Below are 19957 nucleotides of genomic sequence, written 5' to 3'. Positions count from 1 at the left end.
TTTCCTTGGTAATGTAATAGGCCATTGAAGCATTCATAAATATCTAAATATGTCTAGTTCAGAATAATATGGGGAATTTACACAATAGCATATTCTGAACTGTACTCTCAAATCAAAATTTAAAATATCTTTATTTCCTATTATTGGCTAGAGGAAGAAAGAAATAGAGAAGGGAAGGAGAGAAAGAAAGGGAAAGAGACCTAGACACCTGCAGCCCTGCTTCATCACTCCTGAAGCTTTTACCCTGCAAGTGATAATCAGGGCCTTGAGCTGGGTCCTTGTGCACTGTAATGTGTGTGCTTAACCAAGTGCGCCACTGTCTGGTCCCCTTCAATTCAACTTTTAATTTCATGCCTCACAAGAAAAGGTACATGACACTCTGAAGTCTCAACCCACTGTCTACCATGCCTACCTCTTATCAGTGTGAAAGCACAGATTAAGACTTTATTTCCTAAAAACTAAGCATTTGAATCAGAAGTCTCCTGAAAGAAAAAAATGTTGTATTAAGGACATTCCCTAAAGAGCAGTATACCAAACCCCCTCTCCGCTCCCCCCAAAAAAAACACTTTCAGCAATTATTTTACATAATAACTTTCTAGACTGTAAGGTATAGTTCTTGATATAATCAAAGGTTATTTTTAATAAAGATTATCCATAGATAAAAGTTAAAGGTTTCTATTGACGGAGTTTACATTTTCCTGACACTCAGTATCAAAATATTTCGATTTCAGCACTTAATGGAAATAAACACTCAGCAAGTCTAAAATTCACAATTGGTGCTGTATCCACATTGCCTGAAATACTGAACCAGTAAGTAGTGAGGCATCTGCAAGACAGACCCTCAACTGCCCTCAAAGGGAGGTAAACTTTCCACAGTGAAACAATGTTACTAGTAAATCTTTGCTCCTCTTTTGTCATTTTGTATAGCTCTGCAGAACACATTTTATTTTTACTTTATTAAGAAAATAATTATTTACAAGACAGTTGCTGTCGCATGGGTAGACTTTCATATCTTTCTGTGATAGCTGTCTGCATTCTACTCTCACCACCAGTTTAAGTCCTCTAAAGCCTGTGTGTTACTGAATAAAGCCAGTAAGACCTTTACAATCTAACCATTTGAATGTTGCCTATTAACATATGACAAATAGAGTACTGACTATACTAGAATGTGTTTTTTCTTTTGCATTGCACTTAAACATCACATATACCAGAGGTTTGGGTTTTTATACTTTTGTGAGCACTTAGTCACGATGAAATACGAAACACACAATAAATGGAGCAGACATATCCAGATCCTTTGGCACCAATAATATTTTTGGCAGCCCATTATTCAGTTGCTGGGGAATTCTTTAAAAGCTATTAACCATGTTTTACACGGTAAGGTAATATTACTCTTCTCTGCCAGAGTAGTGATACATGGAGGGAAAAGCAGAGAAAATAAAATGTAGCTGGCAGACTTTCTTGACACAACACTTTTAAAATGAAGTTTAAAATATGGCGAAATCTAAATCATGCTGTGCTCTTCAGGGAAAAAGAAAACAACAGCAATAACAATGAAAAGAAAAACATACAGCATAGATAAATATAGTTCAAGAGAAGGACTTTCCATTTGCAACCTTAGATGAAGCCGTTTGAAAGAACTGATCTTGATTTTTTCATTTGAAAAAATTGTCTGTTATAGGACTGACATTGCAAGGACAAAACAGAATTCAAGAATAGAGACTTGGAGACTTTGGTCTCAGAGACCAAAGACTGGAAACAAACTTGAGCTAACAGTATTCAATCTGTAGAGAAAATTCTAGTATCTAATGCCCTGTATGCCCACCTTGACAAAATATCCTTTAATAGCCCTCAGCACAGACACTCCTATCACTCCAAGGGGGAAATACATTTCATTTTCAAATTCTTGGTTTAGTAGATATTACTATTTTAGAATACCCTTTTATTTCTTCTTTAAACATTGAAATTTATAATAGCTTTATTGTGAAAAAGACTTCTGTACTGTTATTTCTGGGATTTCCAAACCTTTAATATGAGTAGTCTTTAGTACAATAAATTGTTCAAGAGATTTTCAAAGTATTAAATAATCACTTTACTGAGAAAAAAAAATGACAGGGAGAAAATTAATTTAGATGTTTGTATATTTATTAAGTCCTTATACATATTCACATGTAAGTTCTGTTACTACCAGATAATCCACTTATCACAGTTACTTCTTAATATCTAAAGACACTAGAAACATGGAATTTAAAATAGGATGTCCTTTATTTATCTTTTTTAATTCAGAAGGAATATAACTGAAGTAGAAGTTTATGTCCTGTAATCTAAAAGTGTAATAGTAGGTTAGGAAGAAATATATAGTGTCATTTTCTCATTTTCAAATTCTTCCATCGATATAATCACCCCTTTACAAAATAAACACATTTCTGGCTACTTTTTCTCACTCTCCCTCCCTTTTGCACCTTGTCTGCTTACAACTCTGCTGGTTTCACATTCCCTTCTTCTTTCCATAATGCTAACTTCCTTTGTCTCAGAACAAATTCTCCCAGACCAGTGAGTCGCTTCTGCTTGAGGCTCCCTGCCATGCTACTTCTCTCATACTACACAGAGAGTCATCGCCACAACCCACCTCCCTGGCACATGACCACAGAGCTGGGATCAAAATGGTATCTTTTCTTGACTAGCTTGATCTAACTGGCTAGAAGGTGTTATGCTCACCCGTGAGAGAACCAAAATCATCCGTGTTCAACTGAAACTATAATGGCAGCCTGGCCATGATTGCTGTCACAGAGAAAGACAACACAAGAGTAAAAAAGGGTTTTTGTGCAGAGGTAGGCTGAGAGAGAGAAGAGGTACTTTTTCTTTTTTTTTTTTTTCTTTGTTGTAATTATTGGATAAGACAGAGAGAAATGGAGAGAGGGGAGGAGGACAGAGAGGGGGAAAGAAAGACACCTGCAGACCTGCTTTACCATTTGTGAAGCAACTCTCCTGCAGATGTGGAGATGGGGCCTCGAACCAGGATCCTTACGCTGATCCTTGCACTTTGTGTCACCTGTGCTTAACCCATTGTGCTACAGCCTGACTCCCGAAGAGGTGCTTTCTAAGGTGTCCTATCTCTATCCATGATGACCTATCCCCTCCTGACCCCTGAAGTTACACGGGAGGAAGAAAACTCTTGCTTACTTCTTTCTACTCAACATTTACTCTAGTTTCATGCCAGGTTTTAAGTGTGACATTTATATCTCAAAGAACACTAAATATGAAGAATAGAAAATATGATATTTGACAAGGTCTTGAGTATTATATTTAAGATGAGAATAAAAAATATTTTAAATAAATACTATCCTATACCATAGTTTAAAGCAAGAGATTGGACACTATCACTCAATTGACATTTCTAAAAATGGTTTCCACCAACATTCTATCTGGGTTCTAATTTCACATAGATTAGCTAATTTAGTTATCAAAAAAACTCTGTGAAATCCTGGCAATCTTATAACTTCTTCTCCCTGAAAACTAAGGATTACTAAAACTAAGGACTACAGAATCAATGCTCTTCTTATCTTTTTGTTTTGTTTTGTTTAACTTTTGCTTAGTCATATGTTAGGGACTCAAGTTTTGTCTTCTGCATTTTTTTTCTTTTTCTTTTCTGTTTTATTCAATAGGACAGAGAGAAATTGAGAGGGGAGGGGAGAAGTAGAGAGGGAGTAAGATAGACACTTGCAGACCTGCTTCACCACTACTGAAGGTGGGGAGTGGGGAACTTGAACCTGGATCCTTGCATGGTTAGTATTATGTGTGCTTAACTGGGTACGCCACTGCCGGGTCCTTTGCAATCATTTTCCATCCTTGCCCTGACCTTTTGCCCAGATGTGGCTACAATATAAAATTAAAAAAAAAAATTATCATTCCACAAAATGTTTCCAGCCTATTATTATTATTATACATTTTTTTTAAGCACAAAGGTATCTGTAGTAGAGACTTTCTGTCATCAAACACCTTTCCACATCACCTGCTTTCAGAGTTCTAGGGGTTTTTCTGCGCTACTTTTCAGTAACACTGAGTACACTCAGCAGGAGGTTCTTCTGACCAAATGTACACAGACAGAAAGACATAGACCAATATTTAACTTGTAGATGATGGAGGAGAGCTGATCATTATTTTTTATTTCTTCTAATTTCTCTACAGTAGTGGTTTAAAACCACAGGGATTTGTCTGCTACTTGAAAGCAGATAAATGAGTTCCAGGAACTGCTCTGCCTCTTGTCATCTATGTTGCTTCAGACAAATTACTCTTAGGTCTTTCTTTTTCCTTGATATATAACATTAAGGGGTTTTAAATAGGGCCCTGTTATTCTGTGATGTTTTTCCCTAAATGTTATAGCAAACCCCAAAATCTCTATCTTTATGTTTTAAATTAATTACCTGCTTATAAGATGAAACTGGTACTTCATTGATTGCTTTAGCAATAATTTCTAATATGAGGTTAAATAATTTGATTTGTTTTCTTTTTTAAAAATTTTTTAAAATATTTATTTTATTTATTTATTCCCTTTTGTTGCCCTTGTTGTTTTTTTATTGTTGTAGTTATTATTGTTGTTGTCGTTGTTGGAAATGGAGAGAGAAGGGGAAGACAGAGAGGAGGAGAGAAAGATAGACACCTGCAGACCTGCTTCACCGCCTGTGAAGCGACTCCCCTGCAGGTGGGGAGCCGGGGTTCGAACTGGGATCCTTATGCAGGTCCTTGTGCTTTACACCACCTGCGCTTAACCCGCTGCGCTACAGCCCAACTCCCGATTTGTTTGCTTACTGGTTTCAGAATTTAGTGGTAAAATTGGTGGCCAAAGAAAACAGGTTTTTACTTAAATAAGTTTTTCATCAAAATATATAAGGTCTGAGAGCCCTTGAGCATGGCAATATACTTCTGCTTTGTTTTGAAATAACTAGAAACTAAACTAGAAACACCAAAGCAACAATAATTCATAAAAGTAGCATATTTTTCTAGAGCAGTCCTATAAAAACGGAGGTATTTTTATATATTGGAGAGGCTGCCAGGAAATTGAACACATGACCTGGCACAAAAATTGGTGATGAAATACTCAAATATCAGGAAATTATCCAACTTATAGGTTTTCTGGTAAAAGCTTCATTTACATTATTTTTAACTTTTGAAAGGAAAGAGCTTTCATATCTAATCAGAGTCAGGGTTTTAACACACATTAAATGTTAAAGTGTAAAATTCTAAAAGAAAAATAGATTGTTCTCATTTTATAAGCAGTGAAATTTTACTCTGCCAATATAGAGTTCTTGTGTTGAACTTTTGCTGAGAATCACTGAACCTCCAAATTACTGTCCTTTTATTTTTGCCTATAGGGTTATTGCTGGGGCTCAGTGCCTGCACCATGAATCTGCTGCTCCTGGAGGCCATTTTTTCCCCCTTTTGTTTCCCTTGTTGGAGCCTCATTGTGGTTATTATTGTTGCCGTTGATGTCGTTCGTTGTTGGATAGGACAGAGAGAAATGGAGAGAAGAGGGGAAGACAGAGGGGGAGAGAAAGATTAGACACCTGCAGACCTGCTTCACCGCCTGTGAAGTGACTCCCCTACAGGTGGGGAGCCCGGGGCTCGAACTGGGATCCTTATGCCGGTCCTTGAAGTGCGCTTAACCCGCTGCACTACTCAAATTACTGTTCTTGTGGACAATTTACACCAAAGTAATAGAACTTCCCAGTCAATTAACAGTTTCAATATTTGAGGACAAAAGATAAAGCATGCAATGTTTTTGACTCCTAATTCATAGAAGAGATTTGTCACTGATGGTGTAACAGTAGATGTAAGAGATAGAAATAACTAAAACAGATTTACCACCTTTTAAAAAACATTTTCTCTTTATTTTCTGGATAGAGACAGACAGAAACTGAGAGGGAAGGAGGTAATAGAGAGGGAGAGAGATAGAGAGACACCTGTAGCCCTGCTTCACCAGTCGTGAAGCTTTCCCCCTGCAGGTGGGGCCGGGGGCTTGAACCCGGGTACTTTTGCATTGAACATGTGTGCTCAACCAGGTGCACCACCACCCAGCCCCACCACCTCTTAATTAGTAATGTTTATATGAATCACTGGAATTGTCCTAAGAACCTCACTTCCACATCGTTTAATATTTTCATTTTGTAACACGTATTATCTCTTTTTCTGATCATTAATATCTAGTTGACATCCTTTGATTTATTTGATTAATTTCAACACATTTCTAACTTTGATTTTCATCACACTTCCCCTTTGGCATTCTTTCCATATTTTTATTATCCACCATTAAAAGGTGGTCACTTCATGAAAGATAAAGTTCAGAATTCATGATGAATTATATTCAAAAATCATAGAGGAACTTTCACTGGTAAGGTAAATTTACTGAATTGTTAAGCTGTGATGCTGTATGTACATGCTTCCCATGGAAACCAAACAAACCTGCTAATCTTAAATAATATACAAGTATGTTTCACTCTGTTCCCACTGTATTTTCACCCTCATTCAGAACAACAGGGTTTATACTGGACAGAATGTGCAGTTCTGCCTTTCCTTGCAGAGATGCCTGTTTCTGACAGAGCCAAGCCCGTTCCCCTAACTATAGCCACCACTGCTCTGCCTTCCCCTTTCACTCTGCCTTCAGTGTTTCTTCATCTAGTCTGACTCTCAGAGAAAAAACTGGGAAGAGCTTTCATGCATGGATTTTTATTTTTATCATGCATGTGCATTTTTTGTACACGTTTGTATTATATGTGTGTGTACACATTTCTGTGCCTATGCACGTGTGAATTTATGTCTGTGTTTGATGTATGTGTAAAGATACCACTGTCTGAACGCCTACTAGGACACGCAGTTCTGACTCATCAGTCAAGTTACAGGAAACTGAGGCTGAAAATTCCTGTAAAGAACTGACCTGTCTTGAGCACTGGCAGGACATCAATAATTATCAAGTACATATATTACTTAAATATAGAGAAACAATATGTGATATTAATATTAGATTTTTGATAGAAATTGGTGAGGTCAAGGATAGAACTGAAGAAAACTAATGATATGTACTTACTTATTGTTTTCCCCTGTGTGGTTCCACATATGCAATGTCATTGTTCCCTGGGTCAACTTTCTCGTTGAGATGGGGAGTCAGAGATCAGACAGAGAGACAGGGAGAGAGGAGAGACTTCAGAGCACGGTAGCTTTCCCTAGTGCCATGGCATTCCCTTGTGGTGTCAAGGCTTGAACCCAGGTTTCACACATGGTCAGGCATGCATCTTACAGGGGGCGTTATCTCTCCAACCTCAAACTAACAGTACATAAATATCAAGAAAATATTAAGATGTAAAAGGGAGAATAAGGCAATAGGAGTAAAAAAATCACCAATTTGGATAAGAGCCTCAAGTATTATAAAAGTTCTGGAGAATACTGTAACAACATGTTTCACATTTCAATGGAATTATAGAAGAGATGACATGTAAAGTGAGTGTGTGAGAGGAAGTAAATGCAAGGTGAAGAAGTAAACAGTGAAAGCAGATTTCTCTTCCAAAGCCAGGCTGCATGGAGACAGAGAAGACTGAGAAGGAAGTGGAGACTTGAGAGGGGAGCAGGAAGAAGAGGTGAGGCTCTAAGATGGCTTAGTCACTTTGGGAAAAGATACATAGCATTCTCTTCACAAACTAAAGAGAAGGAAGTTGGTGTGAGCAGAGAGGACACAGACAGGAAGGAAATTCCTCGCGTGCTTAGTAGCTAGGAGAGGAAAATACAGAGCAGACAGAGAGAGGCCTCTGGCCAGAGGAAATAAACAACAAGAAAGCCTGAGGGTCAGTTTTAGCAGAAGGCATGGACAGGGAGATTCACAAGTCACATAGTGTTCCTTGGACAAGGTGGAAAAGTGAGAACTCTAAGCCATGCCTAAGAGAGAAACCATACTGACTGACTGTACATGTGGACAAATGCGGTTACTACACAATAGATCATCTCTGTTCAAAGCATATCAGTATTATAGAAAATAAAACCATCTATCTTACACAAATATCTGTAAAGGTACGGCCATGTTCTTCATTAAGACAAATGAATCTTTACTGTCAATGTTTGGGATGCTGGACTGCCTCTCCGTTGTCCCTGTGTTATGCTCTGAAATCTACTTAAAAAATAAAAGCTCTCTACCCATTTGTCTATTTGTTTTCAGTCTCCCGATAGAAGTTCACTACAGAAGACATTTCCAGTAAGTACTATTTCAGTCATTTCAAGGCCAGATGAAGGGGAGATTCCTGAATGGTCTCCTAAGTATTACAGTTGTCCAGAAAACTGCCTAAACTCAACTTCAGATTTAAAAATAATGACAAGACAGCAATTCTCCAGTGAGCATGGAATTCATAGATGCCTGCAAAAGCATCTATCTGGTTCAATCAAATATGAACTTTATGACATGGCTTACGTTTGAAAATGAAAGGAGAGAAAATATCTATAGGGAAATCATATAATAAGTGCAAAGTCTTTCAAAAGTACTAATCATGAAAATTCAGTCTGAAGCCTGCCTCAGCTGTTTTCAGATGCAGAGAATTTTGGCAGAACACACCTGTTGACAATTTATAGACAGTACATCAGAGGGTGGTGATAGGCGAGCAGAGCACGTTTCTATAGAAAGAGCACCTGCCTTATACACCCCATAAGGAATTCTGGTCCATACTCTGAAAGGGATAAAGAAGAACAGGGAAACTTCCAATGGAAGGGATGGGACATGGAACTTGAGTGGTGGGAATTGTATAAAAATGTACCCCTGGGGTGGAGTTCTGGGGAATCAGAGCTTCAGGACACATTGGTAGGTTTGTCTGTCCAGAGAAGTCTGGTTGGCATCATGGTAGCATCTGGAACTTGGTGGCTGAAAAGAGAGTTAACATAAAAAGCCAAAAAAAGTGTTGACCAATCATGGACCTAAAGGCTGGAATAGTGCAGATGAAGAATTGGTGGAGGGGGGAGTCTTCATTTTGTAGATAGCTAGTAGGCATATTTTATATTCCAAAGGGCCTGTGGCTATACTAGTTGTTTTTTTTTTTCCCCTAGCCTGAAATCTGATATGTAAGTGGATCCAAATTATTGTCTGGGGAGATGATGTCATGGCTGGAAAAGGAACAGAAAGCTGGATCAGGGAAGAGAGTAGCTCCCAACTATGGGAAAGGTGTATAAATATTGTTGACTATAAGCCCCATTGATTTGATGTGATCTGGGGTCCATATTTAGCTTAGGAGCCTATGTGACCTCTGTATCCCTGTAGATCTGAGCTCACATTCTGTGGTCATATGTAGGAATGTTCCAAGCTGCCCCAATTTCAGGACCCATCTTCCTCAGGTAGCATAAAGGTAGCATAAAGAATGTTGTCCGGATGATGGAACATTCTCTACTGTTGTTGATCCAAGAGAGAGGCAGGCTGGGAGTATGGATCGACCTGTCAATGCCCATGTTCAGCAGGAAGCAATTATAGAAGCCAGACCTTCTACATCCCACAATGATCTTGGATCCATACGCCCTGAGAGTTAAAGAATAAGAAAGCTCTCAGGAGAGGGGATGGGATACGGAATTCTGGTGGTGGGAACTGTGTGGAGTTTTAACCCTCTTATCCTATGGTTTTGTCAGTGTTTCCTTTTTATAAATAAAATTTTTTTAGAAGTACTCCTGGGAGTCAGGTGGTAGTGCAGCGCGTTAAGTGCAGGTGGCTCAAAACACAAGGACCGGCATAAGGATCCCGGTTCGAGCCCCCGGCTCCCCACCTGCAGGGGAGTCGCTTCACAGGCGGTGAAGCAGGTCTGCAGGTGTCTGTCTTTCTCTCCCCCTCTCTGCCTTCCCCTCCTCTCTCCATTTCTCTCTGTCCTAGCTAACAACAATGACATCAATAACAACAACAATAATAACTACAAAACAATAAAAAAACAACAAGGGCAGCAAAAGGGAATCAATAAAGAAATATTTCTAGAGTATCCCTATTACAACTTTACCACTTACAGTCTTGTAAATCAATATTAAATCACTAATAAAAAAGTAAAAGCAGTTACATCACTAATAAACCAAAAAAAAGTAAAAGAAGAAAAGACACACATACTCACACACACACTTACACACACACTCACACACACACGCACACACTCTCTCACACACACACACACTCACACTCACATACACTCACGCACACACACACACACACACACACACACACACACACTCACACACACATACTCTCACACACACACACATTGAGGGCAGGAAGAAGAGATCTTTGTTTCTGCCAGTACTTATAGAATATCAGCAAGTGTTTCACTGAAGGATGCTTAATTCTGTCTGCCAGTTCCAGATATATGCTAAGCACAAGAGTGCTGAAATGGTGAAAAATAATATTGACTAACAAGTCATCTTATAAAGCAACCTCATTCTTCAACAAAATGCACACACACACACACACACTCACACACACACACACATACACTCACACACACTCACACACATTCACACACACTTACACACACACACTCACACACACCCACACACTTACACACACTCTCTCACACACACACTCACTCACACACTCACTCACACACTTACACACACACTCACACACACACACTCACACACACACTCACTCACACACTTACGCACACTCACACACACACACTCACACACATGCACACTCACACACATGCACACTCACACACACACTCACACACACTCTCACACACACACACTCACACACACTCACACACACCCACACTCACACACACACACTCACACACACTCACACACACACACACTTACACACACTCACACACACACTCACACACACTCACACACACACACTCACACACACTCACACACACACTCACACACACACACACACTCACACACACACTCACACACACTCACACACACACACTCACACACACCCACACACACTCACACACACACTCACACACACACTCACACACACACACACACACTCACACACTCTCTCACACACACACTCACACACACTCACACACACACACACACTCACACACACCCACACACACACACTCACACACACACTCACACACACTCTCACACACACTCACACACACACACACACTCACACACACCCACACACACACTCACACACACTCACACACACACACACTCACACACTCTCACACACACACTCACACACACTCACACACACACACACTCACACACACCCACACACACACACTCACACACACACTCACACACACACTCACACACACACACACTCACACACACCCACACACACACTCACACACACTCACACACACTCACACACACACACACACACTCACACACACTCTCACACACACACTCACACACACTCTCACACACACACTCACACACACTCTCACACACACACTCACACACACTCACACACACCCACACACTCACACACACACACACTCACACACACTCACACACACACACACACACTCACACACACTCACACACACACTCACACACACACACCCACACACACACACTCACACACACACTCACACTCACACACACTCACACACATACACATTGAGGGCAGGAAGAAGAGATCTTGGTTTCTGCCAGTACTTATAGAATATCAGCAAGTGTTTCACTGAAGGATGCTTAATTCTGTCTGATGGAACCTTTTACTTTTTTGCTTTGGGGGGAGGCATCGTTTTTTTCTTTTTCTATGAGTGCTTCACCAGCTGCACCACATCTGGCCCCAATACATTTGTTTTTCATATCAGATATTTGGTTGTGCATCCCCAAACCTCTTGCGTTGTGTTTTGAGTTATTGGGCAGAAAACATGCCAGTTTTAGGAAGATGGTGCTTTCTAATTCCAGCCTGCATTCACATGCAGAAGGCAGTGTTTGGCCCTCAGAGGCATTTCTGTCTGACCACAGCCTGTGACAGAGTGTGGTAGAGATCACAGGCACCTGCTCAGGACCTCTTCCCAACACCGTGTTCAATAGTTCAAAAGTATCACTGCATAGAGCCACTTGTACTTGGGGTATTTATCACATGGATAACAGAAAAATACTTCAAGCCAGGTGGTTGTCCTTGAAATTAGATGTTACAGCTTTTTCACTGTGTTACTGAAAGACATATTTCTAGCGACTGTCTTGAAATCCAGAAAGGTTCAACTCACTCTGTCATTGGAATCAGGCAAAAATAGGACACAATAGAAATATGAACTTAATACATAGACTATATAGAAAAGCAATTTACAGTGAACCAAACTCAGTAAAAGCCTCAATAACTAGTAAGGGCATCTCCACTATGCTGTTTACCCCCATCCCAATACTTCATTGTAAAGTGAAGGTTCAATGATAAAAGATATATTCAGACTATATTCTGCACATTAATTAAACACTCTTATCCTCTCTATATAACCAAACTGAAAAGATTATAATCATCAAGATCAAGACAGCCTTTTAAGGACAAAATGATAAAAAAAAAAAGACTTGCAATAGTAGTGACCTAAAAAGCTAAATGCCAGTTGACTAGAAAATGCAAAGGGAACAGAGAGAAAGGGGAGAGGGAGAGGGAGAGGGAGAGGGAGAGGGAGAGGGAGAGGGAGAGGGAGAGGGAGAGGGAGAGGGAGAGGGAGAGGGAGAGGGAGAGGGAGAGGGAGAGGGAGAGATGCAGATACATAAGGCTGGAGAAACTTGGCCAGGGCAGTGTTCAGTGTCATGTCTGGATTCTTTTGTTTCTGCACAGCATAGCAAACATTTGATTTCCAAAACCTGACCTCTTTTTTATGTGAAGTGCTTCCCTTCCTTTTGGAAACCAGACCTCTGCCCCTTTCTCTTGATTCTAGAATGTTGTATATATTTCAATTTGCCCACGCAGCTGTGGACCTCTCCTGTACACTGTGAACCCCTTGTACTTACCTAATTAAAATGATTTTTTTTTCTTTTTAACCTGACTTAGGCTATTTTAATTATTAGTCAAGCTAAAAGTCCTACACATAAGGAAATGTCCCTCTCCAACATAGTCTATCAGCTAAGTACACACCCTATCTTGTGTGGCCTTCCTTCAATATGCTTCTGTGCATTTTTTAAAAAGGCCTTAGTCACTGCCATTTCCAGTTTTCAGTCATGAGCAACCAGGGGCATCTGTGTTTGCCACGAGGTCACACACAGTAGGAAGAGACAAGCTACATTCTTCCTGTGTCTTTTCTTTGCATCCTCTCTCCTCTCTGGGGACCTGCAACCTCTTTTCCAAGTATTGTTATCTGATTGGCTTTCAAAGCTCTCAGAGGTCAGGATTCTCTTTTTCTTTCTTTGTTTTGACAGAGACCTCTCTTGAAAGTTGTGTTCTTGGTCCAAAAAAGCACCTGTGGGAGACTCTTTCACCACAGAACTTTGAAATTGGATAGATGGGGAGGGGATTTCCAGGCATAGATGGGGATGGGCTCCTCCAGCCGTGCCCCTCACACCCAGGCCATGGAGAGGGGCTGTTACAACCCAGTGATGGCCAAGTCTACCCTTCAGGCTCATGTTTTCTACTGATAAATATTGAGAACATTACACTCACATATAAGAATGTCTGACTAGTCTCTTGGCATGGTGTAGAATCCCTGAGTCTCACATTTAAACTAGTTGAAAAGCAATCAGTACATATATAAGGACTGTAGCAAATATCATGACTTTAAAAAGCATACAAACATATACATACACATAAAACACTCTCAAATCTGAAGCCAATGGTAGTAACAAAAAGCACAATTTTTTTTTTTTGGTGGTTTTCCAGTAGTTCAACTGAAATCAAGTCTAACTCACTGGCTCAGAAGTCTTTTTTTTTGGAACTGATAACTATAACAGGCTTCCTTTATTTTAATGTAAACTCTCAATGACTTGGGTCAAGTAGGATATATAAAAACTGAATTTTAGGGGAATAAAATCTTTATCATGAGGGCAGGAGATCAAAGCCCAAAGAAAGTAAGGCATGAATTAATCTATTTAGTCTATGGAAGAGTCAAGATTTCTTAAGCAGATACTTTTTAATAAGGACACCATGTCTTTGTGTGATGAGATGATTTTTAAAGCTGCCTATCAGATGTGAGCTCACATGGAAGTATTAAGTGCAAGCTAACCCTTAGAAAAGAGAAGACAACACCCTTCAGAGTTTTTGGCTTTGAAACAAATATCACTATTTCCATTCTATGGAAACGGGAAGCAAAATATCAAATGGAAACGGAAGCCTTCCAAGAAGAGGAAGATTAGTGAACTATGATTTAAGTATTTAGAGTAAGATAAGTCTTTTTTTAAGCAGACAGCAATCTCAAGGAAAGGGACAAATGATGTGCAGGGCTGCATAGACACTCTACTTGTTTACCAGTTAAAGCCACGGAAATAGTGTAATAGATGCTCTTGGGGGCCCAGATGGTAGCTTACCAAGCACAGCTCACATAAGACTCAAGTAAAATCAATCTCCCTCCTTTTCTCTCTCTCTCTATCTCTTATCCTCTGTCCATAAGAAATAGAAAATTAAAAGTGGCCTCTAGGAACAGTATAATCTTGCAGGAAGTGAGTCCCAGCAATAACCCTGGTGGTACAGGAAAAGGAGGAAGAAGAGGAAGAAGAATGAGGAGGAAGAGGAGGAAGTAGAGAAGGAAGAGTGGGAGAGGAGGGAAGAGAAGTGGAGGAGGAAGCGTAGGAGGGGAAGGAAGGGAGGAGCAGACTCATATTTAATTTGCCATATTGTGATTTCTTTTGTTCACCAAGTACTCTTATGTCTCTACTAGGGGAAAAAGAGTCAAAGTTTAAATGCATTTTAATCTCCAGTTCTCAATCGGTACCTGTGGAGTAAACGCTGTGAGTAAAAAGTGCAAAAGGAAGATGAACATATAGCTTATTTTATTAAAGCACAAACTTCCATATAGCTGAGGCTCCAGAGGCTATAGGCTCAATTTTTGACATCACCTTCTCCTGGAGATGAATAGTGCTCTGACCCCTGCCCCATTTTCTCTCTCATAATCAGTAAAGAAACAAACAGATAAATATTTATAAAAATGCAAAACAGAGCATCACAAATGACAAAATGTCATAATCTTGGAATAAGTGACATAAGAAGTCAAACAAGCCCTCCATCGTAATTCCCACACATTCTAGCTTACCGGTAGACATTATAACCAAGAGACTTTACTGGATCCAGAGTCATGTGAGCCAGAAGTCTGTCTTATTTATTAGTGACATAAATAGATCTATAGCTACCGTCCACAGGATACCACTTCACTAGCCTAAATGTCTTTTTCCAGGCTCTAATTCAAGATGGCGGAACATTTGGAAAGAGCCTATGAAGCCTTGGCATGAACGATGCAGAGTAAGGTGTGGCTGCTCTCAGTGTCACTGCCTTTGCCTATCTGTGGGAAGCTTTAAAAGAATTACACCTTCGTCTGTCTGCATGTAATGGTTTAATTTGGATGCATGAATGGGAAGAGAAGAAAAAGGAGCCCTGCTCTATCTTCATGCTGACTCAAAGATTTACAGTACTTTCCTGGCAAGCTTTGGCTGGCGGCAGCCTCACAGCTGCTGCAGAAAAGGGATCCATGCATCAGTTTCTATGTAAACACTCACAGCATTAACCACAGCTGCAATGTAGAGTCACAGGAAAATATGCCTGTTTAGGTGATGAATTGAAGCACCTCACTGACTACTGCACTGACATGTAGCGATTAATAAACAGGTGGGGGGCGGGGGGCGGGCACACTGGAATGCTCCCAGAGAAGACTAAGGAAATCTGGTACACTGTAAGGACGACAGGCTGTGCTGTTTGTCTGAACACAATTTATTCACAGTGGTGCAGAAATTACCTTGGTGTAGAGAAATCTTCAATTATTCTGACCAAATTCTACACCTTTTCTTATACCTTCTATTGACACTGGATTAAACCAGTTTTCTTTTTCTTTTTTTTTTTTATATTGATTTTCATAATTACAAGATAACAAGGGTCGAACAGCTCTGTACCAATTCCCATCACCAGAGTTCTGAATCCCCAGTCCCTCCATTGGAAGCTATAGCAGCAGTTCTCTTAAGGTTGCAGATATGGGTTAACTATTATTTCTACAACTATCTGTTTCTATTTGTATAGATTTGCCCCCCCCCTTTTAAAATGGTCCCATCTTCTCTTCTTTTCCAAGTCACACATACACTTATTATGACATCCAAATGTCCTTTCCTTATTTTCTTCTCTCTCTGGATCTTGATGGAGTTAGAATTCAGAGCTTTCTAGTAATCTTCCCTTAACATTTCTCCCCTACTGGGAGTATGGATCTAAATTATTCCTGGGGTGCAGGGGGTGGGAGTTATGGCTTTTATGCTTCTTTGCTGGACATGAATGTTGGCAGATTGATCCATACCTGTTAATATATACTTCCCCCAGTCCTGGAACCCTTGGATAGGGCCCACTTTCCCGTATGCCTCTCCCAATCCATATCAAATAATATTGCATCCGCCGATCACAACCTAACCAACGCAACGATTGCCACCTCAACATGCTTCACTTCAGACTGTGTCCAGAGACTTCAACCCACAACGACCCTGGGTCCATGCTCCCAGAGGGATAGAGAATGGGAAAGCTATCAGGGGAGGGGGTGGGATATGGAGATTGGGTGGTGGGAATTGTGTGGAGTTGTACCCCTCCTACCCTATGGTTTTGTTAATTAATCCTTTCTTAAATAAAAAATAATAAATAAATAAATAAAGAAGACATATAGGAGGGGCCAGGCGATGGCGCACCTTGTTAAGTGCACACACTACAGTGGGCAAGGACCCAGGTTCAAGCCCCTGGTCCCCACCTGTACGGGGAAAACTTCACAAGTGGTGAAGTAGAGCTGCAGGTGTCTGTCTCTATCTCTTCCTCCCCTTTCAATTTCTCTCTCAGTATCTAACAAATAAATAAAATTATAATTATAAAAAATAAAAAAAAAGAAAATGATAACAGAGGCAGACTTAGGTGAGCTATTCTTAACTGTTTGAGAAAGGACTCTACCAATAAAATTCAGTGTAAAGTTACTTGGGAAACACAAGCACACCTGCAAATCTGCAAATGAAAAGAGTTTATGAAAAGGAGATGCAGTGTAAATCAAAGAAAAGAAAGGGACTCCATCTCTTGGTATCCTCTTTGTCTTAGCCTCTATTGAAGAACTGCTTGGCAGATTTGGCCGTAGATCTTAATGAGCAGCGACTTACCTTAAACGGTACTCTTAAGAACGTTCTCTTCCACACATTATCTCTAGCTACATCGTCGAGACCATACCTAGCAAATACGTCTCTACATAGGAACCAAATCCCAATCCCCTTTTAAAGCAACCCAAGTGAAGTTTGTTGCGGTAACTCTGAGAGCTCTCAGTGTTTGTCTTCCTACCAGCATCCTGAAGGTACAATAAATAAAAAGTAAATAAAAGAGGCTTCCTTTCTTAGTGCCTGAATGCCTCTCCCTGCTGCCTTGCCTCCCCTTCTGTCATGTGGGAACAGTATTAGGATTAGAGTTGAGAACTGCAATGTCTCAGCCCCCTCCTTCCTTTTTTTTTTTTGTTGAAAGTCAACTTTACAGCTCATAAAGCTTCATAGGATTTATAAAGGTGGGGCTTGCTTTGGAATTTCTCCTGGAATCCATACACACTGAAGTAGCTTTTGAACACCTTCCTCAAAAAATCAGGGAAAAAATGACAGAGAATGCCTTAGTATCACAGAAAGGAGGCTCCACAAGCAGTAAGAGGGCAAGGATCCCTGGTGCAGTGCAGTGTCACTGACAGAAAACTTTGCTCACCACCATCCCTGTGTTTCTCTTGATCCTCTTTTTTTTTTTGCCTCCAGGGTTATTGCTGGGGCTCAGTGCCTGCACTATGAATCCACTGCTCCTGGAGGCTGTTTTTCCCATTTTGTTGCCCTTGTTGTTGTGCTTGTTGTAGTTGTTATTGTTGTCATAGCTGTTGCTGTTGTTGTTGGATAGGACAGAGAGAAATAGAGAGAGGAGGGGAAGACAAAGAGGGGGGGAGAAAGATAGACACCTGCAGCCCTGCTTCACCGCTTGCGAAGCGATCTCCTGCAGGTGGGGAGCCAGGGGCTTGAACCAGGATCTTTACGCTGGCCCTTGTGCTTTGCGCCATGTGCACTTAACCCGCTGTGCTACCGCCCGACTCCCTCTCTGGATCCTCTTATCTTCTTGAACAGAGGTCCCTAAAGTCTACAAGATAAGCTATAAAGTTTTTATAAAAATAAAAACTTCTGGGGCTAGACTTTTAGTTCCTGAGTATAGGAAGGACAAGTCAGATGTAATTACAGGGCAAACAATCAACACCTTCATCCATTCAAAGATATCCTAAAGGGGAAAAAAAGGCCATACTAGGTTCTGCTTTGAAGATTATGGAGGCACAGCTGACAACACAGCTGTCAGACATGAATTTCTCTGCCCAGAATCCTCTAGTATAGAAGGCCTCTCTTAGGGACCGGGTGGTGGCATACCTGGTTAAACACTTACATGACAGTGTACAAGACACAGGTTCAAGTCTCTGGTCCCCATCTGCAGAGGGAAGCAGGGCTGCAGGTCTGTCTCTCTCTCTCTCTCTCCTCTTGATAAAGCTGTTTATATCCAGTATTTAAAAAGAAGTTTTAAAAAATAGAGAATGTCCTCCTCTCCAGCTCTTCATGACATAAGAAGAGCCATCTCCTACCTGTTCTCTCCTTCTGAACCTCCCCAGGCTTTCCCCCTTACAACCCTGGAGGCATAGGCAATTTTATTATATTTTTTAGAATATTCATTGTAATCTACTGTTCTTTCTTCAAAGACAACTGAGCATACCACCACCATCTGCAATGAATGCTTCCTTTATGAAGCAGAAACTATTTGCTAGAAGATGACATGCAATGACCAGGAAATGACACATACTTAGACATGATGCCACAAAAGAGGTGTATTTCAAACCAACAATGCCATGGACTATTTTATGAATTACTGGCAGTATGTTGCCAGTATTTTGCATTACAGACTTCAGTTTTCTTCGGTAATAAAGACACTGGTCAATCATCTTCTAATTTGGCATCTTAATTAAACTGTACTAGGCCTGATGGAAATGTGGTCTCAGGTTCTTCTTGTGCAAGGGTTGTCATTGCCTGTTCTAAAACTATGATTTTAGTGGTGGATTTCCTATAAGAACCAGAGGATCAGGGCTCCTCCACTCTGAGGCTTGGATTGGACAGACTATGGGGAATTCTATAAATTTCTCTAGACTTATATATACAGTTATCTTACTAGAGTGTTGCTGTCATGTTCCACGTAATAGAATAAATATATATAGGAAGGTCTGGGGGAAACAACATATAGTTATGCAAATCACTTTCATGCCCTAGGCTCTGAGATCCCAGGTCCAGTCCCTGGCAATGCCATCAGCTGTGCTCTCACCCCTCCCTCTCCCTTCCCCTCCCCCTCCCATTCTGTGTGTGTGTGTGTGTGTGTGTGTGTGTGTATGTCTCTCTGTCATTAAAAAATAAATAAAAATAAATTTGAAAATGGTTCTGTATTAGAGGGAAGACTGGGTTTTCATTAAATTGTGTGGACTTTTTAATTTCATTTTATTCGTGTTCTGTATCACACCTTGGAGATTCCCACACAGTATTTAACCCTCCAGTGCAACTTTTGGTCTCTGCCAAGCAATGTATGATGTTCTAGATGTCGTCCTCACTTTCTTTCCTAAAATTCTGCTGATTTACTCTCTGTATTTCAAAGGCTTTTTCCTTAGATGTAGTTATTGAGGATAATGATAAATTAACTCATTTTGAGTGATACTTTAAACTGTTGCTTTTAATTCAGTTGGCTGTGATACAAAGAGTGGTTTCAGAAAGCAGACTAGTGATGAAGGACATTTTCACTAAAACCTCATGAGGGTAGTTCAGCAGAACAGCTCACCTGAGA

At 40.4% G+C, this 19957-nt stretch overlaps 1 protein-coding gene across 9 annotated transcripts in view; it reads right to left on the bottom strand.

Moving 5' to 3' along the window:
• PIEZO2 (piezo type mechanosensitive ion channel component 2) overlaps positions 1-19957 on the bottom strand; it is a 414090-nt gene that overhangs the window by 211792 nt on the left and 182341 nt on the right. The window lies entirely within an intron of this gene.

This window comes from Erinaceus europaeus, chromosome 10, assembly GCF_950295315.1.
Source record: "Erinaceus europaeus chromosome 10, mEriEur2.1, whole genome shotgun sequence".
Taxonomy (NCBI): domain Eukaryota; kingdom Metazoa; phylum Chordata; class Mammalia; order Eulipotyphla; family Erinaceidae; genus Erinaceus; species Erinaceus europaeus.
Note: the sequence above shows the minus strand (reverse complement) of the source record. Positions and strands in the feature narration are given on the sequence as shown.